The sequence below is a fragment of the Chelonia mydas genome, chromosome 15 (genome assembly GCF_015237465.2).
Source record: "Chelonia mydas isolate rCheMyd1 chromosome 15, rCheMyd1.pri.v2, whole genome shotgun sequence".
Taxonomy (NCBI): domain Eukaryota; kingdom Metazoa; phylum Chordata; order Testudines; family Cheloniidae; genus Chelonia; species Chelonia mydas.
Window position 1 is genome coordinate 30,389,889 of NC_057856.1, and position 21,500 is coordinate 30,411,388.

The 21,500-nt window shown below is 43.2% G+C and overlaps 1 protein-coding gene across 6 annotated transcripts in view; it reads left to right on the plus strand.

The window, feature by feature from the left end:
- Positions 1-21,500, plus strand: part of GRK3 (G protein-coupled receptor kinase 3) — a 126,035-nt gene that overhangs the window by 21,165 nt on the left and 83,370 nt on the right. The gene's annotated exons all lie outside the window — the stretch shown is intronic.

Sequence of the window (21,500 nt, forward strand, 5' to 3'; positions counted from 1 at the left end):
AAAGAATGGTTGAACTTTGTTTAAGGTTGAAGAATTATAACTACCTATTGGCAGCCATTTCTGGGCCGTTGAATGAAAGATTGGAACTGTGAAGACCAAGAGTTTTGTATTCCTCTCATCTCTCAGTACTTCTGTTCCAGTCTGGATATATGGTATATAACAACAGATCAACCTTGTTGCTCCCAAAGATCATGGAGCATCCTCTGTGCCAGCATGTATCCCACACGTACTGTCTTGGCACCTCTTAGGATAAAGAAGTTTTCTGGACCACTGGTGGCTTTGGCACCACCCAGTTGGTGGATTTCATCTGGTTACTTTCCTTCTGAGCTCAGAGTCTTTCTAATCTTCAGTGGTGGACAGTCAGCACTTGTTCTCTCACTGTTAACCATCAAATCCAGATGATAGCTGCTGCTAAACCACACACTGTTTATTTAAGAAAGAAAGAAACTATTGCTGCTAAATAAGAGTAAAGAAACACACTTGGTGTTACTCACATGCAGATACACTAAGGGCAAGCTGGCTGGGAAAAAGAATGTTACAGATTGTTTAACAGTTTCCTACTCCAGCCAAAAGTACTGGACTGCAGAACAAACAGATCCTCCTTTTGACAGTACTAATGCCTGTTTATGTGTGGCTCAGTTTAGCACTTCTCTTTCTGAATAATTGATGTAATGTTGCACAGCAGGGGCAAAATATATACAAGGGGATCTTTCAGTAGCACTGCCAGATAGAATGATTTTAATTCTCTACATCTGTGTGGTATGAGTCAAATCAGATAGTTAAGGAACCAAGGAAACTTGTATTTGATTGTTCATTTCCAGTCATATGGTTAAATATCTTTCAACTAATAGTCTGTTCCAAAGAACAGTACAAGTTGTGACAATTATTTTTAGATATTCTGTTGTTACAGTACTAGTAGATAGTTAACTCTAACCTGAGGAATTAAAAAAAAAAGATTGTTGTCCTATTTATCATTTGTACTTTGATAGCATGCAGTCATCCCAGTCAAAAACTGGACCCCATTGTTCAGTATAAACTCATTAAAGATCAGTGTCTGCCCCAAATTGCTTACAGTTGAGTATTCAGACATAAAACTCAGTATGTTCAAAAAGCTGAGATGCATATTTCAGAGATGTTGTGAGATTATATACTTTGCTTTTCCCTCACAGCTGCTGCTTATATTATTTTCTTTTTTTATCCATGTTAAATACTTATATCTCTAAACTCTCATCCTTAACTGTGGAGCTTCTAACCAGCTTCTCCATAATAACAATTTGCTAGAATGAAGTAGCATGGTGAGAGACAGCATGTCTCTTCTGAAGACAACTTTGGAATGAGGGGAAAAGATTAAGGATAAATGTGGGTGTTTTTTAACTGAAGAGACTTTACGTTTTGCTGAAAATATTGTCTTTATTTTGGATGTTCATTTATTTTTTATTGCTGTTTTCTACCTTGTTCTTTGCTACATTGTTTTGTTTTCACACATTAACATAATTGCTTATGGTAGAGTATTCTCGGTCTAATACACAATGCTGTGAGAATAAAGATAGATTTTTAACAATCAGATACTAACAACTCATATCTGGTGTTTATTATTATTATTTATTTGGTTGTATTCTGGTTGTGCCTAGTGGCCATAGTTAAAATTGGGCCCCATTATGCAAGGTGCTGGACAAACATGTAGCAATTTATCCCTATTCTAAGGAGCTTAAAATCTAAGCTGAGATGAGGCACAATGAATTTTGCAAATGAAAGTGGAGAGAGAGGACAAAGGAAACCAAAATAAGACCCCATGGTTACATAGGTTGCCATTGCACTACTTGGTAGTTCCAGATGGTTACAAAAATTAGCATTTTGGGGGGGGGGGGTTAAGTTAATATTAACTCTCCCAGGCTGACACTGACCCCAACTATCATTGGTAGGCTTATTTCTTGTAAGCAGAGGTGGGTCGCAGCAGTGGCTGCATCTTACAGCCCAGGAGGGGTTTGGAGGAGGAGAGACCCATGGCCTTCCAAATGCATTCACTATGCTTGTACCACGTGTAAGAGCAGTGAGGAAGTTGAGAGAGAAGATGAGCGGATGAGGTTGGCATTGTTGACTGGCCAGAGGAGGTAGATAAAAGGCAAGAGTGGACAAGCAGGAAAGGGCAGAGTTGTGAAGGACTTTATAAATGAAATGAATGTAATATTTGTTGTATATTTGAACATATGGTAAGAACATACAAGAAACACTTTGGATTGTAATAATGCATGACATTGTCGATGTGCTTTAATTTTATGTAGATTTAAAGCTATATCGTCCCCTTCACTGACCCTGCTTGCCCCCCAGCCATAGATGATGAAATGCTGTCTTAATTACAGCACTGCTAAGTGTAATAGTACATAAAAGGTTGTTACAAGGAAGAGGGAGAAAAATTGTTCTTCTTAACCTCTGAGGATAGAACAAGAAGCAATGGGCTTAAATTGCAGCAAGGGAGGTTTAGGTTGGACATTAGGAAAAACTTCCTAACTGTCAGGGTGGTTAAACACTGGAATAAATTGCCTAGGGAGGTGGTGGAATCTCTATCATTGGGGATTTTTAAGAGCGGGTTGGACAAACACCTGTCAGGGATGGTCTAGATAATACTTAGTCCTGCCTTGAGTGCAGGGGACTGGACTAGATGACCTCTCGAGGTCCCTTCCAGTTCTGTGATTTCTGTGAATAGGGAGCTGGGGGATTAGAGAGCTGCTGTGAAGGGACAGACCCTTTGCAGATATCTCTAGTGCATAGATTCTGAGTTTGGAAGCGGCCTTTATGATTCTCTGGCATAGAATAAGGCGTAGATTTCATCCAGTGATTCTTACAGCCTACCCAACAGATTGTGGTTGAACTAGAGCATATTTTTAGGACGATATCCAGCCTTGGATTTAAAGACTCTCATTGAAGGAGAATTTACCATATTCCTTGATAATTTCTTCAAACGATTAATCATTTTCAGTGTTAAAAATGTGCATCTCTTTTTCCAGTTAGAACCTCTCTAACTTCAGCATCCAGCCTTTGGTTCTTATTACGCCTTTGTCTGCTAAATTTGAAAGCCCTCTAATATCAGATATCTTCTTCCTGAGTAGGTAATTGTTGACCCTAATCAAGTCACCTTTTTATCTTTTCTTTGATAAACTATATCGATTGAGCTCCTTTAGTCTCTGTCACGTTTCCAGGCCACAAATCATTCTTAAGTTGTAGCCCATTTCTGCATCCTTTCCAGTTATTAAAGTGCGGAAACCAGAACTGGACACAGTCTTCCAGTACTAGTCTTTGCAATGTCATATACATAGATAATATTGCCCCTCTTCTCCTGTTTCATGTTTCCCTTTTAATATGTCTAAGTATTGAGTTAGCTGTTTTAGCCACACGTGTCACATGGAGCTCATCTACTGTTAACTCTTAGGGTTAAGAGTCATGACTTTTTCAGGGTCACGACTTTCCAAAATACAGTCCTGCAGCTTGAAAGTATTATCTGTGTTTTTTGTTTCTAGATGTATAGCCTTGCAAAGGATCTCAGGGGATCCTTTGGTTTTGGAGGTCGAATCACTTGTTACTTGCACTGATGGGGACAAAAGAAGAATGTGAAGGAAACTGAGTAAGAACTTCAGGAATATCCAGTCTGCAATGTGGCATTAGCTTCTTCAAGGATGAGATGGCCCTAAACCTTTAAAGGTTGTGCTTAAATTAGTGTATCTCTATTTACTTCAGGTTTTATGGAGGAAAATAAGTTGCTTCATTTGCTTTAAACTGCCCTGGGCACCTCTAGGTGTCATGGGATTCTTATTTGACTGCTGCCTGATCTTAAACTCGTACAGTGAGGAACTCGTACAGTGCGTTTAAGAGAACACACAGATGATGCATCCAGCTAGAAAGCTGCTATGCTAGCATTTAATTAAGTAGCCAATCTGTTGTGCCAGGCACAAGTTACTTCCTGTGTAATACCAGCTTCATGGGGAAGTACAGCGTGTATCTAAGTGGAATGAATAACCACCTTTAACTAGTTTTCTCATTACCACATCCTGTTTGCTACACAACAAGTAGATTGTGTGTGCATTGGAAATAGACACTTTTCCAGTACTCAAATGATTAGTTATAATTCATAAATAGAATCTATTTTGCTATGCTTGATTATTAAAATGGTATTTTAATTTATTTTTGCATTATATTTTACTGTTGATCATGCACACTTGTAAAAATTGTTTCATTCAAGCTCTGATTTTTGTAATTGACATATGCAGCAGGTGTATTTTCGAAGAGTAAGAGATTTTAAATTAGGCAATAGCAACAATTACATTAATGCACTTGGAACAAATGCGATATACACTTCCACTGTAACAAATCTAAAGAAAGGCAGTGTTGATCTTTCTTATCAGTGCTGCTTAATAGTAGGTAGAAGATAATGTTGGTAAACTAGATGCTCTGGGTATGATAAAATGCAGAACCTTTCTGCTCTTGGTCACTGATTTGGATCTGGTTCACATCTGTCTATCGAGCAGTTTGTTTAGATTCTGGTGGTACTTAACAGTTTCCATTAAAACACTCCATTCACAGTTGCTTGTAATTTTCTGTAATAACCTTTTGAGTTGAAATTTCCATGTTTGGCTTTTTTTGGACAATTTGAGCAAAACCGGGTTAGTTGTTTTGGAACTTGATCATAGTATAATACTTACCCTTTGCACATTGTTAAAAAAAGCTCTTGCATTTTCCCTTTGGCTTTAAGGTTAAACCTGATTTCCACCCCATCTCTGTTGTCAAGTACACAGATAGATAAAGAGGCAGGGTGGGGGGGGGAGAAAACCTGGATTTGTGCTGGAAATGGCCCACCTTGATTATCATACACATTGTAAGGAGAGTGATCACTTTACATAAGCTATTACCAGCAGGCGAGTGAGGTGGGGGGAGAGAAAACCTTTTGTATCATAGAATCATAGAATCATAGAATATCAGGGTTGGAAGGGACCCCAGAAGGTCATCTAGTCCAACCCCCTGCTCGAAGCAGGACCAAGTCCCAGTTAAATCATCCCAGCCAGGGCTTTGTCAAGCCTGACCTTAAAAACCTCTAAGGAAGGAGATTCTACCACCTCCCTAGGTAACGCATTCCAGTGTTTCACCACCCTCTTAGTGAAAAAGTTTTTCCTAATATCCAATCTAAACCTCCCCCATTGCAACTTGAGACCATTACTCCTCGTTCTGTCATCTGCTACCATTGAGAACAGTCTAGAGCCATCCTCTTTGGAACCCCCTTTCAGGTAGTTGAAAGCAGCTATCAAATCCCCCCTCATTCTTCTCTTCTGCAGACTAAACAATCCCAGCTCCCTCAGCCTCTCCTCATAAGTCCTGTGCTCTAGACCCCTAATCATTTTTGTTGCCCTTCGCTGGACTCTCTCCAATTTATCCACATCCTTCTTGTAGTGTGGGGCCCAAAACTGGACACAGTACTCCAGATGAGGCCTCACCAGTGTCGAATGGAGGGGAACGATCACGTCCCTCGATCTGCTCGCTATGCCCCTACTTATACATCCCAAAATGCCATTGGCCTTCTTGGCAACAAGGGCACACTGCTGACTCATATCCAGCTTCTCGTCCACTGTCACCCCTAGGTCCTTTTCCGCAGAACTGCTGCCTAGCCATTCGGTCCCTAGTCTGTAGCGGTGCATTGGATTCTTCCGTCCTAAGTGTAGGACCCTGCACTTATCCTTATTGAACCTCATCAGATTTCTTTTGGCCCAATCCTCCAATTTGTCTAGGTCCTTCTGTATCCTATCCCTCCCCTCCAGCATATCTACCACTCCTCCCAGTTTAGTATCATCCGCAAATTTGCTGAGAGTGCAATCCACACCATCCTCCAGATCATTTATGAAGACATTGAACAAAACCGGCCCCAGGACCGACCCCTGGGGCACTCCACTTGACACCGGCTGCCAACTAGACATGGAGCCATTGATCACTACCCGTTGAGCCCGACAATCTAGCCAGCTTTCTACCCACCTTATAGTGCATTCATCCAGCCCATACTTCCTTAACTTGCTGACAAGAATACTGTGGGAGACCGTGTCAAAAGCTTTGCTAAAGTCAAGAAACAATACATCCACTGCTTTCCCTTCATCCACAGAACGAGTAATCTCATCATAAAAGGCGATTAGATTAGTCAGGCATGACCTTCCCTTGGTGAATCCATGCTGACTGTTCCTGATCACTTTCCTCTCATGTAAGTGCTTCAGGATTGATTCTTTGAGGACCTGCTCCATGATTTTTCCAGGGACTGAGGTGAGGCTGACTGGCCTGTAGTTCCCAGGATCCTCCTTCTTCCCTTTTTTAAAGATTGGCACTACATTAGCCTTTTTCCAGTCATCCGGGACTTCCCCCGTTCGCCACGAGTTTTCAAAGATAATGGCCAAGGGCTCTGCAATCACAGCCGCCAATTCCTTCAGCACTCTCGGATGCAACTCGTCCGGCCCCATGGACTTGTGCACGTCCAGCTTTTCTAAATAGTCCCTAACCACCTCTATCTCCACAGAGGGCTGGCCATCTCTTCCCCATTTTGTGATGGCCAGCGCAGCAGTCTGGGAGCTGACCTTGTTAGTGAAAACAGAGGCAAAAAAAGCATTGAGTACATTAGCTTTTTCCACATCCTCTGTCACTAGGTTGCCTCCCTCATTCAGTAAGGGGCCCACACTTTCCTTGGCTTTCTTCTTGTTGCCAACATACCTGAAGAAACCCTTCTTGTTACTCTTGACATCTCTTGCTAGCTGCAGCTCCAGGTGCGATTTGGCCCTCCTGATATCTTTCCTACATGCCCGAGCAATATTTTTATACTCTTCCCTGGTCATATGTCCAACCTTCCACTTCTTGTAAGCTTCTTTTTTATGTTTAAGATTCGCTAGGATTTCACCATTAAGCCAAGCTGGTCGCCTGCCATATTTACTATTCTTTCGACTCATCGGGATGGTTTGTCCCTGTAACCTCAACAGGGATTCCTTGAAATACAGCCAGCTCTCCTGGACTCCCTTCCCCTTCATGTTAGTCCCCCAGGGGATCCTGGCCATCTGTTCCCTGAGGGAGTCAAAGTCTGCTTTCCTGAAGTCCAGGGTCCGTATCCTGCTGCTTACCTTTCTTCCCTGCGTCAGGATCCTGAACTCAACCAACTCATGGTCACTGCCTCCCAGATTCCCATCCACTTTTGCTTCCCCCACTAATTCTTCCCGGTTTGTGAGCAGCAGGTCAAGAAAAGCGCCCCCCCTAGTTGGCTCCCCTAGCACTTGCACCAGGAAATTGTCCCCTACGCTTTCCAAAAACTTCCTGGATTGTCTATGCACCGCTGTATTGCTCTCCCAGCAGATATCAGGAAAATTAAAGTCACCCATGAGAATCAGGGCATGCGATCTAGTAGCTTCCGTGAGTTGCCGGAAGAAAGCCTCATCCACGTCATCCCCCTGGTCCGGTGGTCTATAGCAGACTCCCACCACTACATCACTCTTGTTGCACACACTTCTAAACTTAATCCAGAGACACTCAGGTTTTTCCACAGTTTCGTACCGGAGCTCTGAGCAGTCATACTGCTCCCTTACATACAGTGCTACTCCCCCACCTTTTCTGCCCTGCCTGTCCTTCCTGAACAGTTTATAACCATCCATGACTGTACTCCAGTCATGTGAGTTATCCCACCAAGTCTCTGTTATTCCAATCACGTCATAGTTCCTTGACATCACCAGGACCTCCAGTTCTCCCTGCTTGTTTCCAAGGCTTTGTGCATTTGTATATAAGCACTTGAGATTACCTGTTGATCGCCCCTCATTCCCAGTATGAGGCAGGAGCCCTCCCCTCACAGACATTCCTGCCTGTGCTTCCTCCCGGTATCCCGCTTTCCCACTTACCTCAGGGCTTTGGTCTCCTTCCCCCGGTGAACCTAGTTTAAAGCCCTCCTCACTAGGTTAGCCAGCCTGCTGGCAAAGATGCTCTTCCCTCTCTTCGTAAGATGGAGCCCGTCTCTGCCCAGCACTCCTCCTTCATGGAACACCATCCCATGGTCAAAGAATCCAAAGCCTTCTCTCCGACACCACCTGCGTAGCCATTCGTTGACCTCCATGATTCGACGGTCCCTACCCAGGCCTTTTCCTTCCACGGGGAGGATGGACGAGAACACCACTTGCGCCTCCAACTCCTTTATCCTTCTTCCCAGAGCCACGTAGTCCGCAGTGATCCGCTCAAGGTCATTCTTGGCAGTATCATTGGTGCCCACGTGGAGAAGCAGGAAGGGGTAGCGATCCGAGGGCTTGATGAGTCTCGGCAGTCTCTCCGTCACATCGCGAATCTTAGCCCCTGGCAAGCAGCAGACTTCTCGGTTTTCCCGGTCAGGGCGGCAGATAGATGACTCAGTCCCCCGGAGGAGAGAGTCCCCGACCACCACCATCCGCCTTCTCCTCTTGGGAGTGGTGGTCGTGGAACTCCCAACCTCAGGACATCGCATCTCATGCCTTCCAACCAGCGGAGTCTCCTTCTGCTTTCTCCCCCCAGACATATCATCTGGTCCACTCTCCGCAATGGTACCTGTGGAGAGAACATGAAAGCGGTTAGTTACCTGTGTCTGTGTTACTGGAACCCGGACATTCCGCTTACCTCTTCTGGAGGTCACATGTTGCCAAGCTTCTTCACTGGCCTCTTGGCTCCTCTCTGCAACCTGCTCTATATCTTTAGAGCTTTGTGCCCCTAGAAGCCTATCCTGAGTTTTGTCCAGAAAATCCTCAGTCTCTCGTATACAACGCAGGGTCGTTACCTGTTGCTCCAGACCTTCAATCTTCTCTTCCAATATGGAGACCAGCTTGCACTTTGTACAGACAAAGTCGCTTCTGTCCTGTGGAAGAAAGACAAACATGGCACATCCAGTGCAGGTCACAACAGCTGAACCCCCCCCTTCCATATCACCTACCTACTATGAGCTTCCTCAGAGACGTTGGCAAGATGTAAGCCTCACTGGGCTCACTCCAGGCGAACTCCCAGGCAAACTCCTGCTGCGAGCTGCTCTGCTGTCCCCGCTGCTCAGCTGGTTCGCTGCCGCTCAGCTGGCAGCGATAGTAGTGATAGTGATAAACACCCATTTTTTCATGATTTGTGTGTATAAAAACAAACATCTGCTGTATTTTCCACAGTATGCATCTGATGAAGTGAGCTGTAGCTCACTAAAGCTTATGCTCAAATAAATTGGTTAGTCTCTAAGGTGCCACAAGTACTCCTTTTCTTTTTGCGAATACAGACTAACATGGCTGTTACTCTGAAACCTGTCATTAAACTTACTGCATGTCAGGAGTCCCAGTGAGAAATATATGTTTGCTTAATTGTAGAAAATGTGGTTGTCATTTATCTAGGGTGACCAGATGTCCTGATTTTTAGGTCTTTGTCCCGCGTCGCGACCAATGCACGGTCAGGATGCCATTTGTCCCGATATTGTGGCTTTGGCCGCTCCGGCTGCTTTTATTTTTTTTGCTTCCCCCATGTGTCCTGATATTTTGTCTGTTTCATCTGGTCACCCTACATTTATCAATTTATGTGAACATTTTCTTCCATTTTGCGTTATCTTCCTTTCTATTGGGGGACTGTTCTTTCTAGGAATGATTCACTTGGCTATTCCTTATGTTATCTTATGTTCCGCTTTCTCCATATTGGAGCTCTATACTAGGTTAAGAATTTTGCCATCTGTGTTCTTCCCACACATTCATGTCTGTTTTGGATCCTTTAGGAATTTCATATCATATTAACTCCCTTCAGAGTGCTAGAGCTCAGGGTGATTATTCTAGCTTATGGTGGCTTTTCAGAGCAAAATATTGTTAATTCATCCTAAGATCAGTGTACTGACAGGCCTTACAGCTGTGTGAATGGACTCTATAGTATAAGATCTTCCTGTCAGCTGTCTGCCATGAGCGGGAGGTAAACTTGCTGTTGAGAAATTCTCCCTGTCCTTTCAATACGGGAGCACAATGTGGTGCAATCCCTTAAGTATCTAAATATAACATGTTTTGAAGACTCACTCCCTAGTACGTTATTGAAACCCTTGTTTAATGTAAGCATGAGATCTGTGTGCCAGTGGCATTTTGAACTAATTAAATAATGCTCTGAAGAAAGAGCAGTGAGAGCAATAAAATTTGGTTGTCAAATAGTGCTAGGCAGTTTACAACATATAGAAAAGACGAGGGCCCCAATTTTGAAAAGACTAAGGCACATGATTAACTTTACATGTGATGTGAGTAGTCCCATTGAAGTCAGTGGGACTAACGTGTAAAGTTAAGCATACATGTAAGTCTTTTCAGGATAGGGGCCATGATCTGTGGGTTTATAATCCAAAATCAGACATAACAAAAGAAGGAATAAGGCAAGAAGTAGAGGTGCGGGATCAGAGGAAGGGGGAGAATTTAACAGATACAGAGTGCAGTTGCTATACTTGTTTCAGAGTAACAGCCGTGTTAGTCTGTATTCGCAAAAAGAAAAGGAGTACTTGTGGCACCTTAGAGACTAACCAATTTATTTGAGCATAAGCTTTCGTGAGCTGCTCACAAAAGCTTATGCTCAAATAAATTGGTTAGTCTCTCAGGTTCCACAAGTACTCCTTTTCTTTTTAGTTATACATGTGTCTTAAAGGGCCCAGGTGTGTATTAATTTATTCCAGGTTAAAAACTACAATTTTGTGTCAGGGTGGGATGCAGAGGAATGTAAAGAAGAGGAAATGGTAGTCATGGAGGATAGGAAGATTGAGAGGAAATATGAGATAGGGAAGAAGAACGGCAGTGTTGTGCATGCATGCATGCATATATATGTACATTTCACTTAAATTAACTTGCTATTTGAGTCTCTTCTACTTTTTGTATATGAAAGTAGCAGAGATTACGTAAATACCTAGACAGATTTGCAACATACTGTATTTGCTTTTTGTGTTTATGGAAAAGTGCATTTATTTTTGGGTTCCATTTCAGACATGTGGAAGATATAAAACATAAGTGAGACTCTGTGGAAATTAGGAAGTGAAAAGAGTGATAAAAAATGAAACTTAAAGTACCCTGTAAAAACTGGTTTCTCTTTCCTCCTATTGTTGTTTCATTGTTAGTAGTTTTCAGTTTATGCAGCAGGTTCAAGATCAGACTAAAACCTGGATTATGGATGAGTTGCATGATTCTATCGGATATTAGTTGGACATAAACTTCTCCTTGTTAGTCTGTTTAGCAAAACTCATATTTTGTATCTGTAAAGGAACCATGTAAATCTTTGAAACCAGATGATTGAAAACAAAACCAAGAAACTGTTGTTATTATGTGGCATTTTATTCAGGGTCTGTTTTCCTATACACACAGATGTTCTACTGATGTCAATGGGAATCATGCATACTGAGGTAGAGGAAAACAGAATAAACTGGAAGTCATTGGAGGTGTAATTCAACATTATGAAATATCTATTTTTTAAAAAAATTCGCAAAAAGAAAAGGAGTACTTGTGGCACCTTAGAGACTAACCAATTTATTTGAGCATAAGCTTTTGTGCGCTACAGCTCACTTCATGCATCCGATGAAGTGAGCTGTAGCTCACAAAAGCTTATGCTCAAATAAATTGGTTAGTCTCTAAGGTGCCACAAGTACTCCTTTTCTTTTTGCGAATACAGACTAACACGGCTGTTACTCTGAAACCTTTAAAAAAATTGTGGTTCTTACTCTTGTAAAAATGCTCACAAAATTAGTGTTAATTTTAAAATAATTTCCACAATTTTAATTTAATTTCTAGACATTTGGGATGATGAGTTGTTATGAATATACTTTTGTGTTTTTTAAAATAATTTTGATATTGGTGTGGGTTAGATTGCAAGTTGCTGTAGAAATAGAATATAATACTATGCTGTCTGTTGCGCCATAAACATTGATACTTTCACTTTGAACAGCCTGTAAAACTTGTGCAAGAGATGATCTGTCCAGACATATTTAAATATGTGAAACCTTGCTGTTCCATTGATTTTATTACATCTTCATCAGTTATTTGGTATGTTAAAGAAAAATGTGTCTGGTGTATGTGCAGTGCTTTGACATTTGGTTTATTGTGTTATTACTGATCAGTTACGTTCTCATTGTTTTAGAAAACACAAAAATATTGTGTCATTCAACCCATTTGGTTAAAAGTTGATTCATAAAGTATAAACAATAAAAATTATTTATTGAAAAGGTGGTTTCAGACTGGCCAATATGTATAAATTAGCTAATTATACTACTTGCTGGCTGGCATAAATTTCTTCTGGTGTATTGCTATAAAAGTTATTTCTCTGTGAAAAATCCTGAGGGCAGATGAAATGTGGCTAATTGGAAGAATTTCTTATACAGTCTAACTTGGCTCATTACATCTCTTTCAAGGGTTGGACATGGAGAAAACACCATACTTAGATGTTTTATAAAGAATATTGTTGGCACTTGAGTGCCTGGTACCATAAATTATATAAGTACTTTTACTTGTGCATAATTTTAAGGTGGAAAAAAGGCCTGCTTTTGTCTGTCCAGAGTTGAATAACATCTGAAACCAACCTATAAAATGTTTTAATTCATTCTGTTTTTTTTCATTATAAATAATTTAGATCTTTCTTTATCAGGCTGAAGCCTGAACCTTTTCTTGTTAAATAATAGAACGATTCATCAGCTGAGGTCTACATAAAATCTGTGCTTTTAGAACCTATATACAATTTTGTTTTGGGAAGGATAATGTCATATAAGGAAAAAGGGGAAAAACTTTTGTGTCTCAGCGGAGCAGCCTAATTATACAACATTTCTTTTGTACTGTCAAGACTTCTGAGTGGACAGGAAGCTTTGAACACTAGAAGTAGGTTATTTTCTTCTCATGGAGAAATGAGTGGGTACAGATACAGGAGTAATAAATTATGTGAATCAGCCTTGTGATTTTTTTTTTTTTAAAGTTTCTGCTGTTACAGCTTTTAACAGGGACATGTATTAGACGGTAAAACCAGCACAGTTTAAGTCCAGTTACTCACAGACTGCAGTGACTTTCTGTGTTTCTCAAAAGTCTGTTTCCAAAAGGCTGTGGACTTAAACTCCTTCCTTTAAGATTATATGGTACCCTCAGTTCTTCTTTGAGTGCGTTTCAATGGATGTGTTGTACCAGGCATTTGCTGTCTCCTGCTGGAGATACTTTGGCCTTGGTGCACCCGGCCTCAGGAGCGGCCCTTTAAGAAAAGAAATGCAGTGAGTTTGGGATCACCGGAGTTGCCTAGAAAGGCCTTGTAGGCTCAGCCGCTGGTGAAACCAGTGGGACTTGGTCCTCCAGTGCATGGATGACTCGTGCATCCCGATATTGGGTGGGGGATGTACAATCTAAAGGGGAGGACATGTGACCGCCCCACATCTCCTCTGCCCAGCCTGGGGCCTCTGTGCTCTTCCCACCACACCAGAGTTACCTGCGGGGGTTGGGGAGACGTCTGTCTTTCTCCTGCTGCCCCTCCCCCCCCGGCACATTCGGCCGTTCTCCCTGGCAGCCGGGTCCGGGAGGGGAGTGGTACCAGCCACTTCTCATGCCAGTTGAAGCTTGCTGCTCAGGATCTCTGCTCTCTGCACGCTGTGGCTGCCTGAGAGAGAGCTTGGCTGGGGTGGCGGCCTGCCCCATCCCCTCCTCTCCCAGAAGCGTATGTTTGCCTAGGGCCCAGTGATGGGTTAATCTGGCCTTGACCATAACCCAAGAAGCCAGGATGAGTCAAGACCCACTGCTGACCATACTTCACATTTAGGTCATTGAGAGACCTTTTGTTTTACTTTGGGTGAATGTAAGGCCATGGTGGGCCAACCTAAGTTAGATATTGGTTGGACTACTGAAAACTTGGGGAGCTCACTTAACAAGACACCTACTGGCTTTTCAATCAAGCTGGTGACAGTCCATATGTATTTTCCCCTTTTGGTGCGTATGTGCCCCATGTGCTCAAGATCTGTTTGGCCAGCGCCCCCTATTGGTGTCATACATGTGGCCTGAGCGTCCTAATGCTCTCATACCGAGGGCATAAAGGATAATATGTGTCCAACCATCACTCAGTTCCTTCTCATTACCTGTTAGGTTCACTCCCTCTGGGGCACCTGGCATTGGCCACTGTTGGCAGACAGGATACTGGGCTGGATGGACCTTTGGTCTGACCCAGTATGGCCACTCTTATGTTCTCATGCGTGTGGTTTTGAGACTGAGTGCCAGTGTCTTTGTATAGTGCAGGGGTGGGCACACTTTTTGGGCCGAGGGCCACATCTGGGTGGGGAAATTGTATGCAGGGCTGGGGCAGGGGGTTGGGGTGCGGGAGGGAGTGCAGGGTGTGGGAGGGGGTGCAGTGTGCAGGAACGGGCTCAGGGCAAGGGATTGGGGCAGAGGGGGGTACAGGGTGTATGAGGGGGCTCAGGGAAGGGGGTTGGGGTGCAGGAGGGGTGCAGAGTGAAGGAGGAAGCTCAGGGCAGGGCGTTGGGGTGCAGGAGGGGTGTGGGGTACGGCAGGGGGCTCAGGGCAGGGGGTGCGTGTGGTGCAGCAGGGGGCTCAGGGCAGGGGGTTTGTGGGGTGCAGAGGGGTGTGAGGTGCGACAGAGGGCTGAGTGCAGGGCACAGGCAGGGGGCTCAGGGCAGGGAGTTCGGGGCGGGGTGCAGGCAGAGGGGCGGGGTGCAGGAGGGGTTCGGGCTCTGGCCCGGCACCTCTTACCTAAAGGGGCTCCGGGGTGGCAGCAGTGCGCACCGGGGCCAGGGCAGGCTCCCTGCATGCCTGCCCCAGCCCCAGCCCATGCCACACTGCTCCGGGAAGCGGCCGGTACCATGTCCCTGCGCAGCCCCTGGGGGAGGAGGGCGCACAAGGCTCCGCGCGCTGCCCTTGCCATGCCTCCAGGTACCTCCCCCGAAGCTCCCATTGGACGTGGTTCCCCGTTCCTGGCCAATGGGAGCTGTGAGGGGGTGGTGCCTGGAGGCAAGGGCAATGCACGGAGCTCTCTGCCCCCCCCCCACCTCCGGGGCCCTAGGGACACGGTGCTGGCCACGTCTGAGAGCGGCGCGGGGCCTATGGCACCACGGGGGAAAATCCCGCGGGCCGGATCCAAAGCCCTAACAGGCTGGATCCGGTCCGAGGGCCCGTAGTTTGCCCACCCCTGGTATAGTATATATAATAGTGTTAGTTTAGCATAGGTCAGTGGGTTGCCTATTGGCATCTTTTTTGATATGTTTCAGGTAATAGTTGGGATGTTTTATTAGCTTCCTCCCTTGTAAAATTTTTCCTCAGTGAGATCTCTCCTGGTGCCAAGTGTGATGCTGACAGACCAGGTGCCAGTTTGTGCTAAGGCCCCGAGGCCTCACTGAACATTGACAAATGCATAGCTGGAAACCAGTCTGACTCACCTGTGTGTTAGTATTGTTAAAATAGGTATTGGATTTATAGAGATGTGTTTGGACTTTATGAAACGCTTGTGAGTTGCTGCATGTATTAATCTAATTTATAATGTCTGTACCCCGTGTTATAAGGTAATATTTAAGTGTTTTTGCTCTCTGACTATAAAAGTGTTTGCTGTGAAACTGGAAATCCCCATGGTCAGGAGAGAAGCATTACCAAGTGCGAAATACTAGTTTACCACAAGAGGTGTCCTCTCCTGCCCAACAAAAGAAGGCCTATAGACATCCAACAAATCATTATGGAACATCAGTGAACAAAAGTCTTTGTTGATCGCTCCCCCCACGTCCATGAAGAAGAGGCATGCACAAATGCTCAGTCCTATCAGTTTGAGCTCTGGGGAAATGGAACAAAAATCCCTGTCAAGAAAAAATTGTTATCCCTAGGCTGCTTGGACTTCAGGGAGAGGGCAAGACTTTTAAGCATAAGCTAGGGAGCCCCAGCCATTTATCTGTCCTTTAGAGCTAACCCAGGCTAGAGCTTGCACATTACAGCAGCGTCTATTACTTTTGATACCTAAGACTGTAACTCATTTGTGTGTGTAATGTTTACCTGCTTTAACGTTGTAAATAACTCTTATTTCTTTTTCCTAGTTAATAAACCTTTAGTATTGTCTTTGGTGAGAGATCTGAGGTACAATTGACCTGGAGTAAGTGACTGGTCCTTTCGGATTGGGAGTAAACTGAATATTATTGTGGTTTTTTGTGGTGTAAGGGAGGGACTGTCTGTCACAAAGGCAAGTTTGCCTGGGTGGCAAGATTGTCCAAGGGGACTCTGTGACTCCATGTTAAGGGTGTTGTAGTGCCTGAGGAGTTCATTCTTAATATTTAGTTAGTGAAATGTAAGCATAGACCACACAACCAATTTGGAGTTTGAGCCCTGGTTTGAAGCAGTCTGCCAAGAGAATGGCAGTCACAGTTGTGAGTCACCCAAGACGTCTTGACACCAGGACCTTAGGATTGCATGCTTGTCTTTTGGATTTCAATATTGCCCCTCTTGCAAGACACCAGTTCTTCTTCAAGTCGTGTCCCTGCAGGTGCTCAACTTCAGTGAACATGCACCCTGTGCCTTTGACTGGAGATTTTTGTTAGCAGTGCCTGCTCATCCTGTGCATGCTTCCTACACACCTTCATGCCTTGTACTGAGGCTATATAGGGCTGTGCAGGTGAACCGCCCAGAGTTCCTTCTCAACTGCCTTGAGCTGGAGTTTAGTGTGTGCCTATTTTCCTCTTTAGTTATAGAATATAGTATATACTGTTAGTTCTTCAGTTAGTTTATGGGATCATAGAATATCAGGGTTGGAAGGGACCTCAGGAGGTCATCTAGTCCAACCCCCTGCTCAAAGCAGGACCAATCCCCAATCTTTGCCCCAGATCCCTAAATGGCCCCCTCAAGGATTAAACTCACAACCCTGGGTTTAGCAGGCCAATGCTTAAACCACTGAGCTATCCCTCCCCCCGATACTTAGTAGTTGTTGGAACTGCTGTTCCCATTCCCCCCCCCCCCCCCCCCCCCCCAAAAAAAAAAAAAGTTTTTTTCCCCCTTTATTGAGGGGTCAGTTTTTTTCTTGTATCTGGGATGCTGGGCTCTCTGGATTTTAAAAGATGCCTCTACTGCCGAGAAGCTATTCCCATCAGCAATGGGCATTCTCAGGGTATTTATTGCTTGCGAGACTCGCATATCCGCAGCAAGTGCAAGGTTTGCACTTCTTTTAAGAGACTATCCCGTAAAAACAGGGAGATTAAGTTCAGACTATTAACGATGGAGCAAGTCTTAAGACTGGCTATGGACCTAGGCCCAGACCCTCTAGTTCTGTTACCAGCAGCACCCCCTACACTCAAGTGTGCCGATAAAAAATAGTATGTCCTGGCCAGGGATTGCGAGTGTTTTATTTTCACACCCAGCACCAAATTCTCTTGTCATGAGCGCAGGTAATGAAAGGGAGAGAGAGTATATTCCAAAAGCTACCCTGTATTACATAGACTAGAAACAACTGGATCTTTTGGGTCATAAAAGCTGCTCTTTGGTGATATTACAGTTCAGGATGACGACTTACCGGGCCCTGATGTCGAAATATGACTACCTGAATTATGAGATGTTTAATGCTTTTATTGACCACTTACCTCAGGAACGCTGAGACCAGTTTAGTGGCGTAATAAAGGAGGGTCAGCTTTTGGCAAATATTGAAGGCTTCACTTCACACGGCTGACATTTCAGCCAGGTTTGTTTCCACCATAGTCGTGATAGATGAGCTTCCTGGCTTCAGCTGTCCGGTTACCCATGAGAAGTACGATCGACTGTTGAGGACTTATATACAGTGAGCTATACACAGACCACTCACTTCATACCCTAAAGGACTCTGGAGCTACACTTAGATCTTTGGGAATAGGCATGCCTTCAAATAAAAGAATATTTAGCAGGTTTGAATTGGCACAAAAATCCTGTCCTACTCAATTTTCCACATTCGTTAGACCGTCTGAACTGCTGGCTAAGAGGTTGAGATTTTCTAAAAAGAAGCCAGTGACTACCTTGGCTGCTTCATTCCAGCCATCAACATTGTCCAGTGCCAGTTGTGAGGGTTTGGTCGAGAGTCTGAACCACTCCACTAGTCAAGGTTTCTCAGATGCACCATACCACCCCTTTTCCTTAGTACACTGCCTCTCTCTATTCCAGCAGGCATGGGAGATTGTAACATCAGACAGATGAGTATTGGAGGCCATAACATCGAGTTACACAATCCAGTTTATCTCCATCCTGCCCTCTCTTCTTGCTTCCCTGTCCCTCTTCAGGGACCGCTCTCATGATCAATTGCTGAGACAGGAGATCCCACTGCTTCTAAGTCTAGGGACATAGAACCAGTTCCACTGCAACACTGAGGAAAAAGTTCTATTCAAGGTATTTTCTGATATGCAAGAAAAAGAGGGGTTGGAGGCAATACTAAATGTCAGATAAATGAACAACACATCTGAAACTCAGGATGGTGTCCCTAACAGCTGTTATTCCCTCCCTGTAGGCTGGGGACTGGTTTGTGAGTCAAGACCTCAGAGATGCTTACTTCCATGTAGCAATTCATCCCTTTCACAAAAGATTTCTTCATTTCATAATCGGTCATCATCAGTACCGAGTCCTACCTTCCAGTACCGTACTTCTACCTCAAGGGTTTTCTCAAAAATTCATGGCAGTTTGTACATACCCACTTCCATTGTCTAAGTCTGGGAATAGTCATTCCCTACCTTGATGACTGGCTCCTCAAAGACTGATCTTATCGGGAGGTGCTGTTAGCAGTTCCAATGAGAGCTTCTCTTTCCACAGTTTAGGCCCACAAATAAATCTTGAGAAATTGTCCTTGACCCCTACATCTTGAATACTTTTTATAGGAGTATTTCTGGATTTGAGGACAGGCAGGAGTTATCTTTCACCCGATAGGCTCAAATCTCTGAGTTATAAAGTGTAATTTGTAGAGTTATAAATTACTGTTACTCTAACTTCTTGTCACTTATTAATAGTGGTCTTATAATTTACAACAGTTAGGATGTCGCAGATACCATTGTGAACAGGGTAAGTTAGAGATCTTTACCTTCTAGACAGTCACTGAGTTTATTCCTCCTTCTGAATCAGGGAACATGTGTGTTTATTATAAACCTACAAATATTTGATTATGTTTCATGGGATTATAAAGCACCATTGCACAATAAAACTCACGGAAGGACCATAGAGGGTCCAGTAAACACTGCGAAGCTCATCTGGCAGAAGAACCAACTTGTACTCCTCTTGGGGTGAAATAAGGGACATGACTCCCAAATCCTAAGGATCCTCAAGATTCAGTAGAAACAGAGCACTAACTTCACATACTGTAGGAACTTTCCTCTTCCTTCCTGGCCCTCTTCGACTGAAAGCATTCTGCTTCTGCAGTGTCTGAATGAAGAGATGGAATCAAAAGTACAAAGCAGCAGTTAATATTTTTAGATGGTTTAACTTTTTCACAGATATTTTCTTGAAGAAGGAGACTATGTTGGGGAGAGAGACTGCTACCTGTTTCTGGTATGTCAGAAGCCACTGGGTGCTTTATAAGGTCCTTACAATATTAAACCACCAGTACTAAGGAGAATGCTGGTTTCAGGAATCTGTAGAAAACAGCCTTATGTTGTGAAATTGTTTAACTTCTCCATTAAAACATCATTTAGTACTAAAAATAAAGCAGAACAGATGTAGCCTCTTTCTAAGAAGCAGCGGTAATCTCTTTCTTAGAAAGTTTTCCATGTTCCTGTTCTTTCTTATGGCATTGTACTTTTTTCACTTTTTCATTCCCCCCCGTCAAAAAAATAATGTACCACTTTGTATGTCTTAAAAATTGTAATTATGATACGTGGACATAGATTAGAGTATTTCAGAGTAAGAATATTTTTCATTGAATTATAGGAGTGCGTTGTAGAACTAGATAAATTCATGGAGGATAGGTCCATCAATGGCTATTAGCCAGGATGGGCAGGGATGGTATCCCTAGCCTCTGTTTGCCAGAAGCTGGTTATGGGCGACAGCGAATGGATCGCTTGATTACCTGTTCTGTTCATTCCCTTTGGGGCACCTGGGATTGGCCACTATCGGAAGACAGGATACTGGGCTAGATGGACCTTTGGTCTGACCCTGTATGGCTCTTCTTATGTTCTTTAGAAAACCATTTGACTCATGTATGTGCTTTAAATGTTTTTTTTTTTAATTTACATAGTTAAATACAATATAGATTTCTAAATTTGAAGCATGCCAATCTGTGTCTGTTTTACTATGAAAAGAAATAAATACGAAACAAAATGAGTTATTCTGAGAAACGTCAGTTCCCCACTATCAATACTTTCTTTTCACAGTCTCATAAATAAAGGCAAGAGTATATTTGTCTGTCAGTTCAGTGCTTCTCAGTCACACCTGGTCATTTTAGATTCTGATTTGCCTTTAGCAAATCCAGAAATGGTGTTACTTCATTGTGTATTTGTCAACAACAAATGATGAAAGGAGATAAATTGAACTGTAACCCATTTCTTCACGGTAACATCAATGCCTGGGATGCAGGGAGACTGACAAAATAACAAGAATGGGATTATTTGAGTACCGTAAATTAATGTGAAAATGGGGATTTCAAGTTTCACATTTATTTGCTATTAAAAAAATTATCCGTTTTTCTTGAGGTGACACTTAGTAAAGGAATTTAACTCATATTCTCTGTAACAACCAAATAGCTGAAATGAAATGCCTTGATTTGAATATAGTTGTCTTTTTAAAGTGCAGGGTTTTTACATCTTTTTTCAATCACACAATTTAGTTGTCATTACAAAATAAACCTTAACACTCTAGTTAGATGCTTTCTTTCTTCAGTAGATCAGTTATTTTTCTTTCACAACTTCAGCGTTGAATTAATCTTTGATATTTAGCCTTCCGTGTGCATGTGGATCTCCTTTTGCAGGCATTTGGAATTCTGTGCATGGCAGGGAAAGCAGAATATGAAAGGTATGTGTTACAGTGAGGTTCAGAGAGAATACCCCCTTTCTCCAATTATGTCACTTTCATACATTTTAAAAAAGACAATCTATGATATCTGTGATACGGAAAGGGGCATTTCCTGAAGCTTTTATTCAGATGATGGGGGTTTTTTGAGGCAAATTCTAAGGGACTTCAGTGGGAATTTGAGTGAACGAAGTCTGAGCACATACATTGGGATTTTGGTTTTAAGTGATTCACAGCAGCACGTTAGAAACGCAGCACATTTTCATTTTCTTTGGAAATCCTTTTATCACTTGAATTATGGTGTCAGCGTTGGTGCTTTGACGGCTGCCTTTCCGAACCTTGTGGAAGTACTAAAAGCTAAGCTGCTGTCATTGGATCTGGAAAGCAATCTACAGTGTAGAGAGTCATTTGAAATTTAGATTGCACAATTTAGATCAGGTACTTGCTGCAGAAAACAGCTTTACTGTACGTACATCTCTCTGGAGCAGAAAAATCAATAATCTCCATATGTTGCTAAAATAGGTTCTAAAAAAGAATCCCTAGTCCTCTAGC